Below are 18,403 nucleotides of genomic sequence, written 5' to 3' on the forward strand. Positions count from 1 at the left end.
TATTTTAGCCGTGGCCCTCGTGAGGCTTATAATCCAGGCTAAGTGACAGGCTAATTTGTGGTATTAGATTGCTTTCATCGGGTCGTTTGGGCCTGCTTTGAACGTTAGCGGTATGAAAAGGCAGCTCTGCCTCAGCGGTCACATTGACTTGTATGCTGTGTGACTGCTGGGGGGGTGGAAGTGGGAACTGAGGGGGAGGGGGGGTTACAGCGGCTCTCAGAGGCCATATTTCCTCAGTCGTGTTCAATCTTCTCACTGCAGATAGAGAACAAGCACGAAGGACTGAGCCAAAGGTATGAATATCGCAGCCGTGTGGCAGGAAAGTTTCCAACCAGCCGAGATCAGTCGGCTGTTCAGTCCGATCACAATGAATTTAGTCGGTTTATAACGAGTGACGAGACTTAAAATGCACTTCGGGTCCACGGAGTGAGAAAATGGGCTTTCCGCAGAAATCCATCAAAAGGCACAAGAGGCGACTCTAGTGGTGCTAAAAGTAAGACAAAAACCGCTGTCTCTCCGTGAAGAAATCAAAGTCTGTGCATGTGCGTGCGTACGTACGTGTGTGTGTGTGTGTGTGTGTGTGTGTGTGTGTGTGTGTGTGTGTGTGTGTGTGTGTGTAAATGCCAGGCTAAAGCCTCGCGATACGCCCTGAAACACAGACACAAGGCCGTTCCCTTGAACAATAAGATGGGACCCATTGCTCAGTCAACTTATCGCTGATGACCGTTCACGGTGTCAGTGGCCAGAACAAGTAATTAAAGGCAATAGAAAAATGGAGGATTAGTTCAAATTAATCCGCAACTTTCCCCCATTTTCTCGCAGAAAACACTGAAATGGAGGGATATGGAAATCTGCCGGAGCATAGCAGAACTAATGGCTTGGCAGCTCTCGGCTCTGAAACGAGAAGGGCCTCATGGATCCGCCGCCCTGGCTAAGATGGCTGAGCCAGATTGCATGTGGATTTAAGTGAACATGGTGGCCCCCGGTCCATCTTCAGTCAGAGAAAATGTAATGTATGACAATGAATGCTAAAATATGAAATTCCACATTTAAGGAATCAATCCACAGAGAGTTCAGGGTGCAATTCACGCCTGAGCTTATGAAGGTATATGCTGTTGGAGGGGGGGGGGGTCAGCAGGAGTCTGCAAACGGCCACATACTCAAATAATAGTTGTGAAAAAGTTTTGTTTGTTCCCAATGCCATTGAAGTGATTTACCTCGTTCACACTGGTTCAAAAACACTTACGATGTGACACAGTGCTGTGGGATTATCTCACCCGATGAGCAGACTATTGGTGAATTCAATAGATATCACAGGGAGCTTTTTCATCATTTACACAATGTGTTTCAGCAATTTAAAATATAAGAAAGTGAGCCTTTTGCTGTGCATTGGCAAAAAAAAAGAAGTATCCTAATAATAGGGCTAATTAAGTCAATGTTAAAGCACATCTCCAACTAGAACGGCAATAATAATACTGAATAAAATGTGACAAGTTGTAATAAACGGAGGAATTTCAGCACATTAGTGGCCCTTAATATTCTTATTGGCTCATCATTTAACATTGTGTTATGTCCATGATGGCAGATAATGTAATACTGTGATGTTCTCTTATCAGATAATTGATTACACACACACATTATTACATTATTGCATTTTTAAGCCATGTTAGGACAATTTATTACATTGCACCAAGTTATTACATCATCTATCAACAACATAAGGGAAGACTAGAGTGCTGTGTGTGTGTGTGTGTGTGTGTGTGTGTGTTAGTCTGACACCTCAGAGAAACTGAATTAAAATGTACAATTTACAAAGTTACAAATTGGAAATGAAGGCTTTCGGAGTCAGAGGCTGGATTTGTTTAGCCATGTTATAAAATGATATCTTTTTTTATGTATGTCATATCTAAACGACAGTGGGACGTTTGTCACGGCACCTCAAAAACAACTCACGTAGTTAAAGGCGCAGTAAGACAACAATGTATAGACTCATACAACCATAATCCTTCACAACGAACCCCCACCTGAAGTGTCTGTCTTTGACCCTGCCCTCTGTATTTTCTGTATAGTTTCTCATTTTGCTGTGTTCGGGACGTTTCGGGGCGTCCAGGTGCCAGATCGTAAGCACACAACCAAGAGGAAGCTAGGAAAATGGCGGACTCAGTGCCAAAACAAAAAACGTGAATATAAGCGAGGCAAAACACCAAGCGGAGGAAGCTCTTTCCAAAACCGGAGTAAGTCTGGGGTTGGCTTTCACCCGCTGGCAAGCACCGTAACCCTCGTTGAGCCGCGGATGAGGGGCCAACTTTGAATGTTTTGTTTACAAACCGCAACCGACAAATCCTCCTCATTGTGCCTTTAAGTCTATGCATCTAAAATGACCCGGTTAAGGTCTGGTCGAGTTCACTGTCATGATTTGAGACCAACTCCATCTCCAGCATCAATGTCCCACCGACTTGTCGCTGCACTATAAGAACATCATCCTACTTTGAGTCGAAGCAGGTCATTTCAATCCCTCTGAACAAATAACTACTTTCATGTTACTTTAATGCAAAATCAAGATCTACGGTCTAAGGGTCGGGTAATGCTCGAAGTTCATACGTCGCGTTGTCCTGAACGTCTCCTAAGTTATTCCACATCCAAAATAACCGGATAACTCAGAGAAAGCAGGAAATCAGAGAATGCACTTAAATGCACTGTAATAAGCTCATTACTGTAAATCCACAAACACAATTAGATTTCTGTTCTACAAGAGAACTTCACTGGTACGACTCAATTGAACTGCTTCCTGATTGTGTGTGTGTGTTTGAGAGTCTGTCGGCCGAGTGAGAGGACAGACTCTATGGTGATAGCTTGAATATATGGAATATATAGTTTTAGTCAGACTTTTGATGGAAGTGTATTGAATATGATAATGCTTGCTATACATGGATATCACTTCTTGCCACTCTGCTGCCACATTGATTGTGATTCTGTCATGTACGTTTCCATGCAAAGCTGATTAAACATTTTTAAAAAACAGGGTACATTTGGTGCAGGTGAATGCAACACTGCTCGACAGCTGACTAATTAGGCAAAAGTGCTGAGTGGAATCTTTCCAGTTTAAATGATACAAACTGATCTCAGTCATTCTTTAGTGACTCACCGTCGAGTCCAAATCTGCTCGAAAAAAATGGACAATTCAGAGAGAAATTAATTCCTTTCATAGAGCGTCTTTGAAATATACAATCCATAGCAAGCCCCCCCCCCCCCCCTCATAATAAGAAAGTAGAGGACATACAAAAGAAAGGTGTGGGACTGCGTTCGTGCCGTCTGACGGCCCCACTCAGTACAGCCACGACTGACTTCGACAGGTGCCGGCGGATAATTGGGCGCCGTGCCGGCTACAACCGCAGCGCTGCTGTCTCCTGGAGCTCATTACTATCACTCAGAAGTTCCCCCTTAAAAAAAAAAAAAAAACCTCCACAGCCACATGACTCGACGTATTTGGTAAAACGGCGACTGAAATCTCTTGAAACGCTGCCATTAAAGGGCCTGTCACTCTGCGAGCTGTTGAGGTGCTGTTTGGATGGGTAAACGATTGCACTCAGCATGAGATTCGACACACAGTTTCAACTTCATGCAAATGCATGCACGCGTGAGGTTCAGTCAGTCCTGGTATGAAACAAACGTGTATTAGCTGGTGAGCGCAGCTTGAAAGCGGGACTTTTTCTGCCTGCCTGCCCAAAATGTTTGCAAAAGATGACAGCATTGGTAATGAGCTTCAGTGAGCCAACAATATGTTCGCTTTCCACGCATTTACAGTTTCTGTTTAAAATGTTGATATACATTTTTGCTCGCTGATTTGGTCTTTTTTTGGCATTTTAGCCTTTATTACATAGTTAGAAATAGACGGAGACAATAAGGATGGAAAGACTTGTGGGAAGATTCCCACTAAGAAAGAAGGATGTTGCAATTACCCTTATGACTAACTGACAACCCAGAATGCCACCCACCAGGGCTATTCAGACTGAATATAGCCCTCAGCAAATCACTGCTAGGGTTGGTGGTGGTGTGTTCCCAGTGAGACACTGGATGAGTTTACATTATACTCCATTAACGTAGTTTTGTACAAGAGTGGGCGATGATTTCTGTTTCTCCATCTCAATGTTTGTTAGATGAATTGTAAAATTAGCAAAATGTTCCAAACTATAAGATGTCCAACTGGTACGAGAGTTTGCACATCATTTTTTTTTAAGATGTTTTGCCAGACTACCGTGCAGTGTTTTACCAGAGCATTCTGTGACGTTGCAGCAACAGTTAAACAACGCTTAACCTTTTTGCAGATGACACTGCACTATTTTTTGCTAACGCCGTCTGCGTTCACCCCGGGCTAAAGTCGGTCTGAGCGCAGCTAAACGACAATTAACGACGAGCTCGTACTTTCAACATTAACGGCTGCACATGCTTTCTTCGGCAACTGTTTTCATTGGCCTATAAGCGAGGAAACCTTTGGGTTGAGATTATTTTGTCACATGTACTCTTAGCGGTTGCTACACAAACATTGATCTTACTGGGTTTAAAATGGGACTTTTACGTCAAGCCACTGTAAAATAGAATGCCTTTATTGTCATTGCACACATTGTACAATGAAATCTGCCGTGCAGCTCCTGAAACTCTACATTTAACATTCATGGCACAATTCAAACAAGATTAAAATAAATGATTCGTCTCTCACCATTGACTACCATACATATTTCGACTGAAAAATCGTGACTGAGATGACAGCTTCAATGGCGCAAGCGAATGCAGCGGTTTGATATCAGGTTCACTTACACGGTTGGGATGATTGTCATTGTAGATGTTGTGTTTTTAATGTCACTAAAGAAGATATATTTTAATTCAAACCCAAATCAAAAGTCAACATCTGCATTGGTTGCTAAACACGTGTCGTTAGTTGTGATGAATTTTCTTGAGCTTTTGATAGCAGTGTGTTCTTGTAAACAGGGCTCTGATACCTTCATGTGCAAAACCACACACACACACACACACACACCCCTCAGTCTCATTACAAATACAGTGCTATGCTGAGCAGATGCTCCTCAGCATGTATCACATCTAACACCTTTGAATAAAGCCTCCTCAGGATGCAGATTGCCGGGGTGTGCTGATACCCTGAGTGCCTTCATGAAGTGGATGTTAAGAGAGTATTTACATTTTATTTTACGTTTTAGTCTCCACATCTGCCCTCGTATCACAATCTCTTCATGATCTAAACCCAAGCCGTAAACCCGTAAAGTGTAATATCATCACGATTTTAGTGAATTACCAAGAAGAGCCAAGAGTTACCTTGAATCGAGGTAAAGATGTACTTCTTTGGTATCCCAAGTTGGGGGACTCACGTGAGGCTGATTTAACGAAAAAAATATCAAAATAAATGGAAGGATCCTACAATTTCCATGATGCAGCTCAGCAGTGTTGTAGTACGCACGATTGGTCTTGGTCTGGAGGCCGGTTGCATTACCACTTTTCTTGAAGGTCTCGTCTCGGAATCAACCCCGTTTTTGTCTTGGTCTCGGACAAAGGGGACTCCGTGTTTATTTCTAAATTACTCAATTATTTGTGCATTGTCTGACTTACCATTACTGTGACTTTTCAAAGATGACAAAGGACTATTGCCATACATAACACAATGCCTTTTGAGTATTTTATCAAGACATTTCTCACTGTGCACCAATACACACATATAGGGAAGTGAAGAGGAAAATTCTTGTGTTTGTATTCTTGGTCTTGACTCGGCTCAGCCTCGCCATGTCTTGATTTTGACTTGCTCACAACCCTTCAAAGTCTTGGAGGGCGGGCATTCCGCTTTCGCAACATTGCGGTTCCGCCACCGTGGTTCAGCGGCGGCTTTATAGTCGCTGACTGCTGTATGCAGGTGTTGGTGCTGGCATCGAGATTATTTTAAAACAGTACCCGTCCGTAGGTTCAATTAATTTCAATTACTGACTAGATTCGTTCTTTCCTTTAGGTGAGTGGAGAAGTTTACACACAGCACCCATCAACATACATTAGTATTTGCTAATGTGATGAATTCATAGCAGCTCACCTGATCAGGATGGGATAGTCTCCTCTCCAATGAAAGAGGTGTTTTCACATGTACAGTACTGCCTGATGACGCAACAGTCATGTGTGCTGTCTGAGGAGGAGAGACTTATTGCAGGTGTTTCTGGTTCTGTAATTAGCTGTCAGCACCTTGAGATTGAGCATGTAATTGGTTCCGATGCTGCTGTTGAACTCATTAAAGTTGACTATTTGAGAACTTGATTTGCTCCGTGTCCTTCAGAGTGACTCAAAAGAAAAACATTCAGTTTAGGGAGCAAACCGATCCTCCGATAATGTGCGCAGGCGTCTTAAAAAGAAGGAGACGGCTGAGAAGCTTACTGGGTCATCCTCCTCTGACAGTCAGAACCAATACTTGACCGGTCACAGGGCATTGATTGGCACTGCGTTTCCTCTATCACTGACAAACATGACACCCTCCATCAGTGCAGTATATCTCATATATTTGGATTTCACCACAGCCTCTCCAGAGATGACACCTGTTGCACCAGAGAAATACACCAAAACGACACAGAAACAGCACTAAACTGTTTTAGTTTTTTAAGATGTAAATGAGTAAGTTATGAAAGTGAACAGTTACAATGCTCACCGTATATGTCTGAAGCTGCCGCATGTTGCAACGTATGGTTATTAAATGATGGACCTTTTGCATAATCATCGGAAACCACTCTTCACTCTGCTGTTATTAGCTCTGTGTTGGTCTCCACTGACTCCTGAGATAAATTAAGAAGAGAGAAACTCTCACCAGCTACTGGGTTGTATGTCATCCGGTGCTGGGGACGAAAGGTACAGAGATTCTATCGGAGATTTCTACAGAAAAGCAGCTGCCTGCTGTGGCCTGAAACAGCTTTGACAGTGGTGGGACTGAATCAAAACAGTGAAGTTGTTGGCAGTTGGATAAGAAGATCAACAACACTCTTATATCTGTCAGGATATAAAGCTAGGGCTGTGCAAATAATCCAATTTAAATTCCAGTTTTGGCTTTCTAACAATCATGAAAACAAGACAATCGGCATAAAGCGATTATTGTACCGCATTCCGTTTCACCACATGTCTTTTTCCTTGTGTTTTAAATCCAGCGCGCCCCGGGGCCCGAAAACACGCTGCTGATGAAATGAATATTTTAATATGAGTCTTTCCGGTAACTATAACAGATTGGCAACCGTCTCAAGTGGCACCTGCAACATCTGGCATGTACATCAGCAAACCAACAGATCCCAGAGCCTTGAGACTGGAGCTCAGTGGGTTCTGCAGTCAGGGGGGGGGGGGTCCGATGTACTCGCAGGGCAATGTGACTGCGTTTCTTCTTCTTTCTCTCCCACAAGTGTATAGTAGCCTGACGTTGAGCCAGAGCGGATAGGGAGCTACAGAGGCAAGGACGTGATGTCGAGTGTATTCATCAACGCCTCCACCGCTCCTTATTCTCCATCAGAAATTGTTTTGGTGTTTTGATTGCAAGAATGGCAGCTGATCACACTTGAATACACAAGACAGTCTGTGTGACATTTGATGCAACACTATGAGCCCACAGTAGAGCAGACTACACACAGACCAGCTTTATTGTTACACTAACAAAACGTGCTTCAATGGATCATAAAATAGAGTAGCCATACACATTTATAAAACTACAGTGATTGATTTTGTTCTTCATTGATGATCACGGCATTCGTGTTGTTGAAAGGTCACCAAGTTAGCAATCGATTAGCTGTGGGCTGACATGGCTGGCCTAATCGTGAACGGTCTGCTGTATTTTACCTCTGATCACGTATTTCATTCCTTTTCTTGCGGTTCAGTCGAGTGTTGGGTGGATCAATAAAAGCATCAATACTATCAATACTGAATCTTCTTCTGAGCATCAGTAGGACTGATACAAAAATGGGTCCTTCTCTCTTCTGCATTGTACCCATTTTGTTATTTCAGTGCAGAGCGAAGAGGCTGGCTCAGGAACAAAAAACCTCTGTTGTCTTCAGGTGTTCACGCTCCGGGTATGGCTGCTGGCTGTAGCTTCATGGTTAACGTACAGACAGGAGAGCGGTACTGATCTTCTCCTCTGACTCTCCAAAAAACAACAAATATATGTATTTCCCAAAATGTCAAACTATTACTTTAATGTTTGGCAAATCATTTGGTCTTTATGGAAATGAAGAAGTAGCCTATCAATGAAGGATTACAGATTACATTGAAAAGCATGACACATTGCTCTTCCCTACATGATAGCGTACAAGAGCACAACTTGATACTCATTAAGTTGATATGGCTAACGTGTTATTTACACATCCAACAGACGCAGGATTTAGTATTATTTGGGGACCTCCGGTAATTTATTTGTGATAATTGCGGAGGTTGTCTTTAATCTTAATCCCGTCCGTAATTTACACACCAAACACAGAGGTCATGCGATGATATTAGCGCCATGCCATATATTGTATTATTATTTTTTTTCAAGTTTTTTGTTTTCTCCACGCCTTTATTTCTGACTCATTGTCGGTCAGGAATTATTGAGGCTGCGTTTGCAGTTACAAATGGAAGTTTTTTCAGAATTTTGGGTGCAAATTCAGGAGGTCCATCGTGTTATTTTTGGTTGTATAAATGTAATTTATGGTGCTGTAAGATTGCTGCTAATCAGTACGTGCGTTCGTTTGTGTGCAGAAAACACAAGTGAAAATGTTGTTTTATGGAAGGCTAAACGCTAACAAATATGGATTGAAGCAGAATATTTTACGAGACAAAAACATGTTCTTAGTTTTGGAAATGATTACTGTCATTAGATAGTAATCATCGCTCGCTGTGTGAGGGAGAAGGAGAGAAGGTGGACTACCGGACGCAATGTTTCTGAATCAATTCTGCTTCCGAGAAACGTTTGCAAACCGAAAACTAACATGTTTTCTCCCGCTGCCTCTTGGTTTCTCCATCTCTCTCTCTCTCTCTCTCTCTCGCTCCCTCCCTGTTTCTACCTCTCTCCCTCTCTCCCCTCATATCTCCAGCTGTCGCCTGGTAGAATGTAAATGAGGCTCTCAGCACTGAGTCTATGATGGTGTCAGCCCTCTCCTTTGTCTCTGGTCTCATTAGAGGCCAAGCGTAGCTGACATTTACCCAGCCGCTGTGTTGACTAGCTCTTCATGCGGGCCACATGGGTCAAAACAATACACAGCGAAACTTCAACAATCCAAATCTCTTCGGAAAGGGAGGTCGCTGGGGTCTGTAAAATAACTGAATGTTGACTAAGCATCTGTAAGTTGTCAGTGTGTGTGCATTAACGTCAGCAAGACAAATTCCTGGCAGCTGGACAAATTAAGATTCAGAATTAACGGCAAAATGCTCCACATTTGTCTTATTTTTCTCTCTGCTCAAAAGAACGCTCAAACTCTAAAGGTCGTTCTGCTCAATAACCTGCGTGATTTCACACATTACTTACTCCCAGTCTGCCCAGTGATAACGTCAGTGCACTGCTATCATCTTAAGGAGATAATTCAAATGTTCTTTGAATTCGGGGGGGGGGGGGACAACAGCCGCCTCCTGAGCCCTACAGTGAGCTGGAGGAACGGCTTGAAATTAATAGGATGGCCACAGCTATTTCCTGACTCTGCGTCCTCTTGGGACCCCGCAGCTCTGTTTTTCTGCGGTCCTCTCATCCTGTTACTAATGCCTGAGTCTGTGTAACCCTTATCTCCATGCTCACGACATGGCCTGATAGGGCTCTGTGTGTAAGCAATTAAAACAGCTTATTTGCCAGATAAGTGGGGGAGAGCGGTCAGATTGAAAGCCACAGGCTGCCAGTATCGGGGCTTTAGGTTACAGCCCCCCGGGTTAAATAGCCCGGAGGCACAGAGTGAGCCAAGCGAGGCGCCCAGCTCAGTGTTACTGTGTGGAGGGGCTGACACTGTGCCAGAGGGAAACACACACAAGGCCCGCAGTATGTTTTCCACAGAACCAACATACACCAGAATGAATATTTGACCATCCTCATAAATAAAGATAAGTGTAGCTGTAGAAAGGATAACTTCCTGTGTTCATTGGTGTGTGGATTTTAGCAGCCGTGCACAGATAGAATGTCATATTTTCATATTCTATCTCCATGTCAATTGAACAGAAGTAATTCTCTGTGAAGTAGATCCTGTTTGTATATCAAAGCCTGTTTCCACTCCTGATTTCTAGCAGGCAGACAGGTGCAATCTACTGTATTCAGGGATAGAATACATAAGAAGGAGTTGCTTTAATATCACTGTAATACTAATCACAACACAGAGATTAATTTAGTGCTCTGGTGTCCAAACAGGAGGTCTCCAGCTTTGAGATTTATAGCAGGTAGCTGCACAGTTACCTTTAACTCCCCTGTTTTTTTGCTGTACCTATAGCCTGCGCTTTGGTGTAATGTTTGTTCCCATAAAGATTTGACCTTACTGGGATGAAAAATGCCACGTCCAAAAAAGCATTTTTGCTAAAGTTCCCACAATACAATGACTTGCTTGTGTGAGTAATGCTTGCTAAAAACTACAATGCCCAGCTGTTCAAGGGAGATACTCTTTCAAAGGTTTACATCTTCAGGAGGAATGAATTAGCATACAGGGAAAGGAAACGTATTTAGTACAAGCTAGCATAACCTGCTTAACGTTAGCATCATTGTTGACTCTGCATGAGCTTGATGGCTAGTTAGAAACAATTTGTCCAGGTCAACTAAGCCGACTCTTCTCAAGTACTTTGAACCTTTTTGTCTTTATGAAAAGGCGGTTGCAAACAAGTGGCTAGTGGTGGCATGGAGCCATGCTGTCGTGGTGTAGTTTGTTTCTAGCCTAATGTTAGCTTTTACTTCTGGTGATTGTATTCACGCTTCATAAAGTGGTTTTTAATTTGTGAAGATTATCTAAACGTGTGAGAGTCATAAACCCTTGTTAGCTTTTTTTCTGCAACAATCCAAAAGCCAATGGAACAATCCCATTGGCTTTTTTTTGTCGAGGGAACCAGAGCGATGCTAACTTCTGGGGTCGATACAAAGATACGTCATCTCTGCAGCACTCGACTGTCTTTTTTTTCCTTCTGCTCTACTCTATTCTGTCAGCTTCCCTCTCTCACTTGATTGTAATGTAACAGACGGATCACATCTCCCTCATGACTGACAAAGGCAGCAGCTGACAATAGCCTCAATAAGCTGAACGATAAGAACGAACAGAAGAAGGACAGACAAATATAATTAAACAAAATAAGAGACCTTGAAATACAGGAAATGATGAGTTGACAGCGTCACAACTACATTTTGAAAGAACTCCACCACATCAGTCACATTGTAATAACGCAGCAGATCGACAGGCGATATCAAACAGCTCACTTCTTCAGCTCAGTCAATTATCTTTTGGACCGACCACAACAGCTTCAGATGTGGTTGCTGGTAAATTTGCTCACAAAGGATGACATGACAACATGTGTAGATTGGACAAAGAGAGAAAAAAGAAAACACAGGAACAGAGGCTCTCTGAAGATTACGCGGCAGAGTAACGGAGACGGAGAAGAACTCAACCTTGGCGGTGACCTGAACAAACTGTAATGAGTTCTGAACTTCTGCCTCAGCTCAGTATTGTTGTGGTTTCCAGAGTGCTGAGAGCTGGTAAACAGGATATTGAGTCCCAGATGGGTTTAGCTCGCATCATGAAAGTACTGTAGGCCCACAGCTATGCGCATACCATCAGCCATCGAAAATGAAATGGAGGGAAGGGAAGGGGATGGGTGGGAGATAGGAAGGAGGGGCAGGGGGAGGGAAGAAAGATGTTTCTGCTGTCCGAAATGCATGTTGGTGTGTTTGTTTGGAGGCTTTCGGAGGCTAGACTTATCCTGCGTGACGGGCACATGTTTATGAGCCACTGGGCCACACACAGAGCAACACTTGGACGCTGCTGAAGAGATAAAACGTCCCACACTGGGGAGAAACCCCAGACACACACCAGCGGATCTGCGTTTTCTCTCGCTGTCGTTTTCAGATCCTCTCACACTCTCGTCGTCTGTCTCCTCCTTTCCTTCTCCCTCTGCATGAAATAGGATCACGGTTAACTGATCACAGCTGCAAGTCGATCCATTTCTTTAAGAGGTTAAAGGAATATTCAATATTTTTCTGGGTCCTCTTTGGGGGGGGGTGTGGTCGCCATGAGTTACTATAATAATTTATTCACCGATAACATAGCTGTGATTTCGGGGAATAGGGACACCAAAAGCCACAACTATACAACTGATTCAAATAGGGCAAGCAGGCAGCGCAGTATAAGTACGTACTATTCTGCGCCATACAATCTGCATGAATGCCAAGTAGTGAGCCCTTTATGTTGAGAGGGGAAGAGTAAGGGTGGATGTGTATGTTTTGTTTGTTGCATCAGTGGTATAAATTATTTGAAATATTTTTTTTAAATGCTTATAATCGGCTTACTACTATATTATAGTGTGTTGTGAACCATTTATTGAATGTTGATACACTGCTTATTAATGCTCCATAAGGGGGGGGGGGTTAACCTTAACCATGATCTTTCCATCACCTTCACTTCACAGTACTTGCACAATCGTGCAGATTTTGTAGAAAGACAGACATTTACAAAGTTATTCTGTAATTTCCCGTTGCGTTTTTAAAATGTGCTACTGGACTGACGGTCAACGCTGAACCCCAGAGTGGCTGCTTACAACCGATAAGTTGCCAGATCTGTCTCTGTACTAATCATTGCAATATAATTATTTTGTCAGCATTGACAGACATGACTCACTAAGCAGGCGAGGGGATTAGAACCAACAACCTCCGGGTTCACAGTGTGGGTACCTGGAGTTTACAGCAGTGTGGTTAGAGGGTGTTTAAGCAAAAGAAAGGCAAAATTAAAAGTAGTGGTGATCACACTTTTGCTCCAACAAAAGTCCACGGCAGCAATTCTTAAAAACAGGGCCAGTCAAAACAAAGCCCCCCCCCCCCCAAAAAAAAACTGACAGCAGGAAATGAGACAAAAATCTAATCAGAAGAAGGACAAGGGGAGGAGTCAGGAGAAGAAGACAGAGGTCAAAGGAGAAAATGTAGAGGAACCTTTTGTTATTTATTATTTAATCTTTTCTGCAGAGCTCCTGTTAATTCAACAGCTGATACATTTTTTGTTTTTTTTTTACTCCAAATGAAACGAGCTGCAGATCAAATGGAATGTGAAAGAGAGTGTATGTGGGGGGGGGGGAAGCTCTCGCTTCCTACTTCCATCAAACACCCGTTCAGTGGGTGCCAATCAGCCGCCGATATCTTACACACATTCCATAGTTTCAGGAGAAGAAAGCGCATCGTCGCCGATCAAGCACCTGACCTCCTCCTTTCATCTGGAGCGACAATGCAGAAATCGAACATGTCCTGTCTCATCTTCAACACTGTTCTCTTAGAACAATGAGGAGGAAACCTGCCAGCTGTAATGTCATCATTTCTGATTCCGCTGCGGTTTCACGAATTAAAAGCATTTTTCTGGAAACAGGTGACGATGTGCTGCTGCAGATGGCTCCGTTTTAAGATAACGAGTTAAGCCAGTGTCGACCGACTGAGCGAATTAGAATCAGTTCACGGTTCAGTTGACTCCCGCAGCGTCACCTCCAGCATCGGAGATGACGCCTCGTCAACGAACAGAGAGATCAGTGTGGAGATCATTTCAGTCCGTCTCTCACATGAACAAGCTGAATTGTCACGGTCGTCACGAGTGTAACTCTTCACATCGCAGTTTACAGGACTGTTACAGCTTACAAATCATCTACGCTGTTTTTCGACTAAAAGTAACCTTTTGTGCATGTTGTAATAATAAATAACATTCTCATCCATCCACCTGTTTATCCTTGATAGTCAGGGGGGGGGGGGGGGGGGTGGCCGGAGTAGATCCCAGCTGACATTGGGTGAGAGGCGTGTACACCCTGCACAGGTCGGCAGTTAATCACAGCGCTGGCAAGCACACTTTCACACCTACAGGCAATTTCAGAGAATTAACCCAGCCTGCATGTCGTTGAGGAGGAAACTGTTGCACCTGGAGAAAGCTCAGGCAGGCACAGTGACAACATGCATGCACCGCACGGAAAGAAGAAGAAAAAGCCGGCCTGCAGAACCTTCTTGCTGCGAGGCAACAGTGCTAACCACTGCACTGCTGGCTCTGTTCAGGTACACCTCTAGAGCGAACTCGCAGGCCTTTCGCACAGTAGACGTTTGGACTTGTCATAGAAGGGAAAGTGCAGATGTTACTAATAACATTAATGATGGCTCTGTTCTAGCCGAGTGGTCGTCTCTAGATGGTAGGCATTGACGTCGAATGGTTGAGGTTGGGCGTTGATCTCCAAAGGTTACGGTTGGGATAGGTTATCGGGCAGCATAGGCTCGCAGGAGTTTTCGCAATTTGTGGGGTTAGACCTATTAAAGTGTCCCAGTAAGGCGTGACAGTGAGCCAGCATGCACAGGACCCTGAAACTGAAGAGGCTAAATGGAATTCAGCCGTATAACTTTCTTACTTCCTTGCGTCCCTTCATTTGCTTCTGTTACAGTGCTACTGTCACTATCGTGGACTTTTCACAGCACTTATTTGTAAATGTAGGTCCAAAAATGTATTATGAAAAATGTTAACAAATAAATCAGCGACCAAGAAGACAGACCAATTCAAAGACCCCCCACTGTTGGTGTGTTGCATGTCACAGCTGTTCGGCGGCAGTGCTAAGTCGACCTTGTTGGCGAGGAGCAGCGGACCGTGACGCCTCGGTGTCATCGCTGTGGATCAATGGCGAGGCAGCACGAGGACGAGGTCACGCGACCCGCCCCCCAAAAAAAGGTGACATTGGCTGATCCGCCATCGCTGGCCAGACAGCCGGCACCAGGTCGCCCAGCTGGAGGGGGAACCGGTCTGACCTGAGCCAGGCGGCGCCAGAGCTCTGAACCCGATCGTTCATGGTGGAGGAGCTGCTGCTCGTGCCTCCAGCTGACTGGGGACTGCCTGGGCTGCCAGTAGGAAGTAGGAAGTAGCTGCTGGCTGCTAAAAAGCGGCTTCAGGTTGCCAGATGACGTCATGTGCGATTTTGCAATCCTTCTGCTCTGTGCCGAGAGACGGCATCAGTGGACGAAGTACTGTATATACCCTCGATTCAAGTCAGAGTCCCAATTCACTCATGTAGTACCTTTACCGGTAAAGGTACTACATCAGTTTACCAGTAAAGGTACTACAATCAAAAATGTATGGAAGTATTTGCAGCCAAATGTTTTTAAAGTATTGAAGGTAAAAAGTAATTGCCACTTGGACTGATATTATACTTTACATTCAGGTTGTTTGTAACTGTTCATACAGTTACTCAACCTAGGGTTTGGGTCCCTCCAAAAGGTCGCAAGATGAATCTGAGGGGTCATGAGATGATTAATATGGCAACAAAGAAGAAAATGTCCTGCTGCACAAATTTCTCTCCGGTTTAGTACAAGTCACACAGTTACCGGCGGAGTGTGAAGATTGACCGAAGTAGAAGTAGAAACATTAATTGGAGTTTTGCAGTTTGTGTCTTTTTTAAGGCATAAATGCTCTAATTGGTGAACTTAATTGGTCCAACAGTTTATGACTGGAGGTCAGGGGAGAGGTGAGGAAGGAGGAAGCTAAGTACACAAAGTGCATTCTCAACCATGCAAGTGTGCTTATAATTAAGGCAGTGAAAAGAAGGAAACAAAAAGGTGTTGTTCTTCGAGCAGCTCCATCTCTGATAAATATATGCATTACACTCTAATTTTGACACCTGCCCCGTCTCTGCTCCACTACTCTTTGGTGAGTGTTTTATTCTTTTATTTCTGTCTGCAGTCTGTTCCTGTCCTCTCGATCATCCCTGTGTCGTAAACCGACAGCATGTCATGTCGTTCTTGTTGTACTTAGCAAATGAAAAGCATGAGGTGTGTGGCTGCAGGCGGAGGACATAGGCCCCCCCCCCCCCCCCCCCCATACCTCCTACCGCTGTGTCAGTGTATTTCATCATCAGAGGACTCACTCGATTAGCTTCAGGTGAGCTGACATTAGTCTCGGTGCAGGAGGTCAAATCGATACGTGGCTATTAAAATGAGTTGATTTCCTGTCAGCAGTTTGGTCGTTCCACTGACACCTGCCAATAACACCGACGCACAAGATGTTTATACATCCAGTATCAGTTCAGAGATCTTATACAGACCAGAATATGTCTTTAGCCGTGAGTTGATCTGCTCCAGACTGCAGTGTAGACGTTGTTTACCTCTACTGACTGCATAAAACTCAACCTGGTTGTATATTCACTGAGGACTCGATGGAAGTATAAGCACTGATTTGGTGAAATAAAAGCGAGTTGATGGCAGGGACTAACAACTGGGAAATTGCACTTACTGAAGCCCACATCTGAATTAAACTAAAACATGATTCATGTTACACAGGGGTCTGGTTTAGATGAGGTCATGTTTCAAAGAGAAAAATCGAGCAATTAGACAGACCCTGTAATGATATGAAGTCAAATAAAAATGAAAATAACACCAAATAAAAACCCATGTGAACAAGTATGAGGCATCACTGCACTAGACAGGAATGACTCCAACAAAGATGATGTGTCTGATGTTTGTTAGTGGAGGAAAGTTCCGTTGATGCGTTCTCCTGTTTTTAAGAAATGTATTTGATGAATCAGTCACAGATAAATGAATGCAAATGAAAAGTACAAATGTGAGCCTCAAGAGAATGAGGAGTGACATTTAAACCGGGCCCAGTAGGCTACTTATTTCGGTCCTGATTGGATATTGATGCGGGGCTGATGGTCAGAGAGGCTCTCTGTGCGCACTATAGCCGGAGAGGAAACTCCCAACGGCCCCCGAAAGAGGGCAGAAAATGACCGTTGGGCTCGCGTAGATGGCTCTTACCTGTAATTGTCCCACTCCCTTCCCGCGGCTTAACGCCCTCTCAAACCATCGGTGGGGCTGCTGCTACAATCCAGTGGTGTGTCTCTGATGTGGAGACATTTGCGTCCTAGACTGGCGCAAAAAAAACCACAAAAAACGGGAGTGGTGCCTCTTTTTTTTCCTTCTTCGGATGAAATCAAACAGCCTTGTCAGAATCACACACGAGTCTTCTTATTCGGCAGCGTTGCCATCTCATCCGCCACACAGCCGAGATTCTCCTGCATCCAAACCTCTGTTTATTCCGTTATAGTCCAGAAACACTCTGATAATACGCTTTAATTGCGTCCCGCTGGTGCGCCTTTGGTGGCTGACAGTGACCCAGACGATCGCAGCGCACTGTAACTATGAATGTAATAATTTGTCAAAGTGGGATCGATCCTGATCGATCACTTCAGCCCGCAGTCTTTGCTCCGCCGCGTCCTTCCCCAGTCTGACAGCTTCAGCTCTGCGCGCACTAACTTTTATGGAGACTCCGGAGCGCACAGCGCTACGCCGCTACCTCCGCCGCTAACGCGTTACAGTATCCCGATTACCGTCAAAGCACGTGTGTCATATGCAGATGTCACTTGTTCACTTGAACATCACCGGTGCAAAAAGAAGGGCGCGTTGCTTCTGTTATCGCCTCCAAATTGAAGCTCGATGTGATCATCAATAACGCTGTGATTAGATGTGGAAAAGCACTAATGTCGAAACGAAACCAACGATCTGCGCGATCATGATACGTCAAGGCTCATTTGGACATTTGTAGAATAATGATGCATTGAACTGAATTATTCCGATTTTGTCACACGCCTAAAGACAATCACTAATTTATGAAGTGTGACGTAAAATAATGTAGAAAAGTCCAGCTGCAATTAGTGAATTGCTGCATTGAAATGGAAATGAATAAGTAATAAATGGCATTGGATTAATAATTGAGCAGTGATAATTTCCCACCGAGACATCACCAAATGCAAGACGTTCACAAAAGACTAATATGCGATCATTTCTTCCATCCCCCAAAAGTTGCAACAATATGATGGAGTGCAGCAGTATTTAATCCTGTAAATGACCCTTTAGGCACGTTTGATTAACTGCAGTCAGAAGCCTCTGCTGCTCCGCTCTCACCAAGGAAAGATAAATGAAAAAGGTGCAGTACTGCCATCATGTGGACATTTGACGTTATTTCGGCACCCTCGATGGTGGGTGGATGCTGGGGGAGCGGCTCTGAACCACGTGGGGCCCGCCGTACCGTTTCTGTGGTTCCAAAAGATACAACATGGGATCAATACCTTCAGCCAGGGGCGTTTCTAGGATTGAAAGAAAGGGGGGGCTTAGCCCCAAGGAGAGGGGCCAGTTTGTGTGCGCTTTGCGCGGCAAATTGTTTTGGGGCCCATTTGGGCCCATTGT

At 44.1% G+C, this 18,403-nt stretch overlaps 1 protein-coding gene across 1 annotated transcript in view; it reads right to left on the bottom strand.

Annotated features, from left to right (window-relative positions):
- The window catches only part of LOC306795737 (chemokine-like protein TAFA-2), a 52,566-nt gene extending 35,142 nt beyond the window's left edge, over positions 1-17,424 (bottom strand). Inside the window, exon 1 of the mRNA XM_079294339.1 lies at positions 16,976-17,424. The gene's annotated coding sequence lies outside the window, so the exon portion shown is untranslated. The remainder of the gene's footprint in view (positions 1-16,975) is intronic.
- Positions 17,425-18,403: the final 979 nt, after the last annotated feature.

The sequence above is a fragment of the Melanostigma gelatinosum genome (genome assembly GCF_949748355.1).
Source record: "Melanostigma gelatinosum genome assembly, chromosome: 22".
Lineage (NCBI taxonomy): Eukaryota > Metazoa > Chordata > Actinopteri > Perciformes > Zoarcidae > Melanostigma > Melanostigma gelatinosum.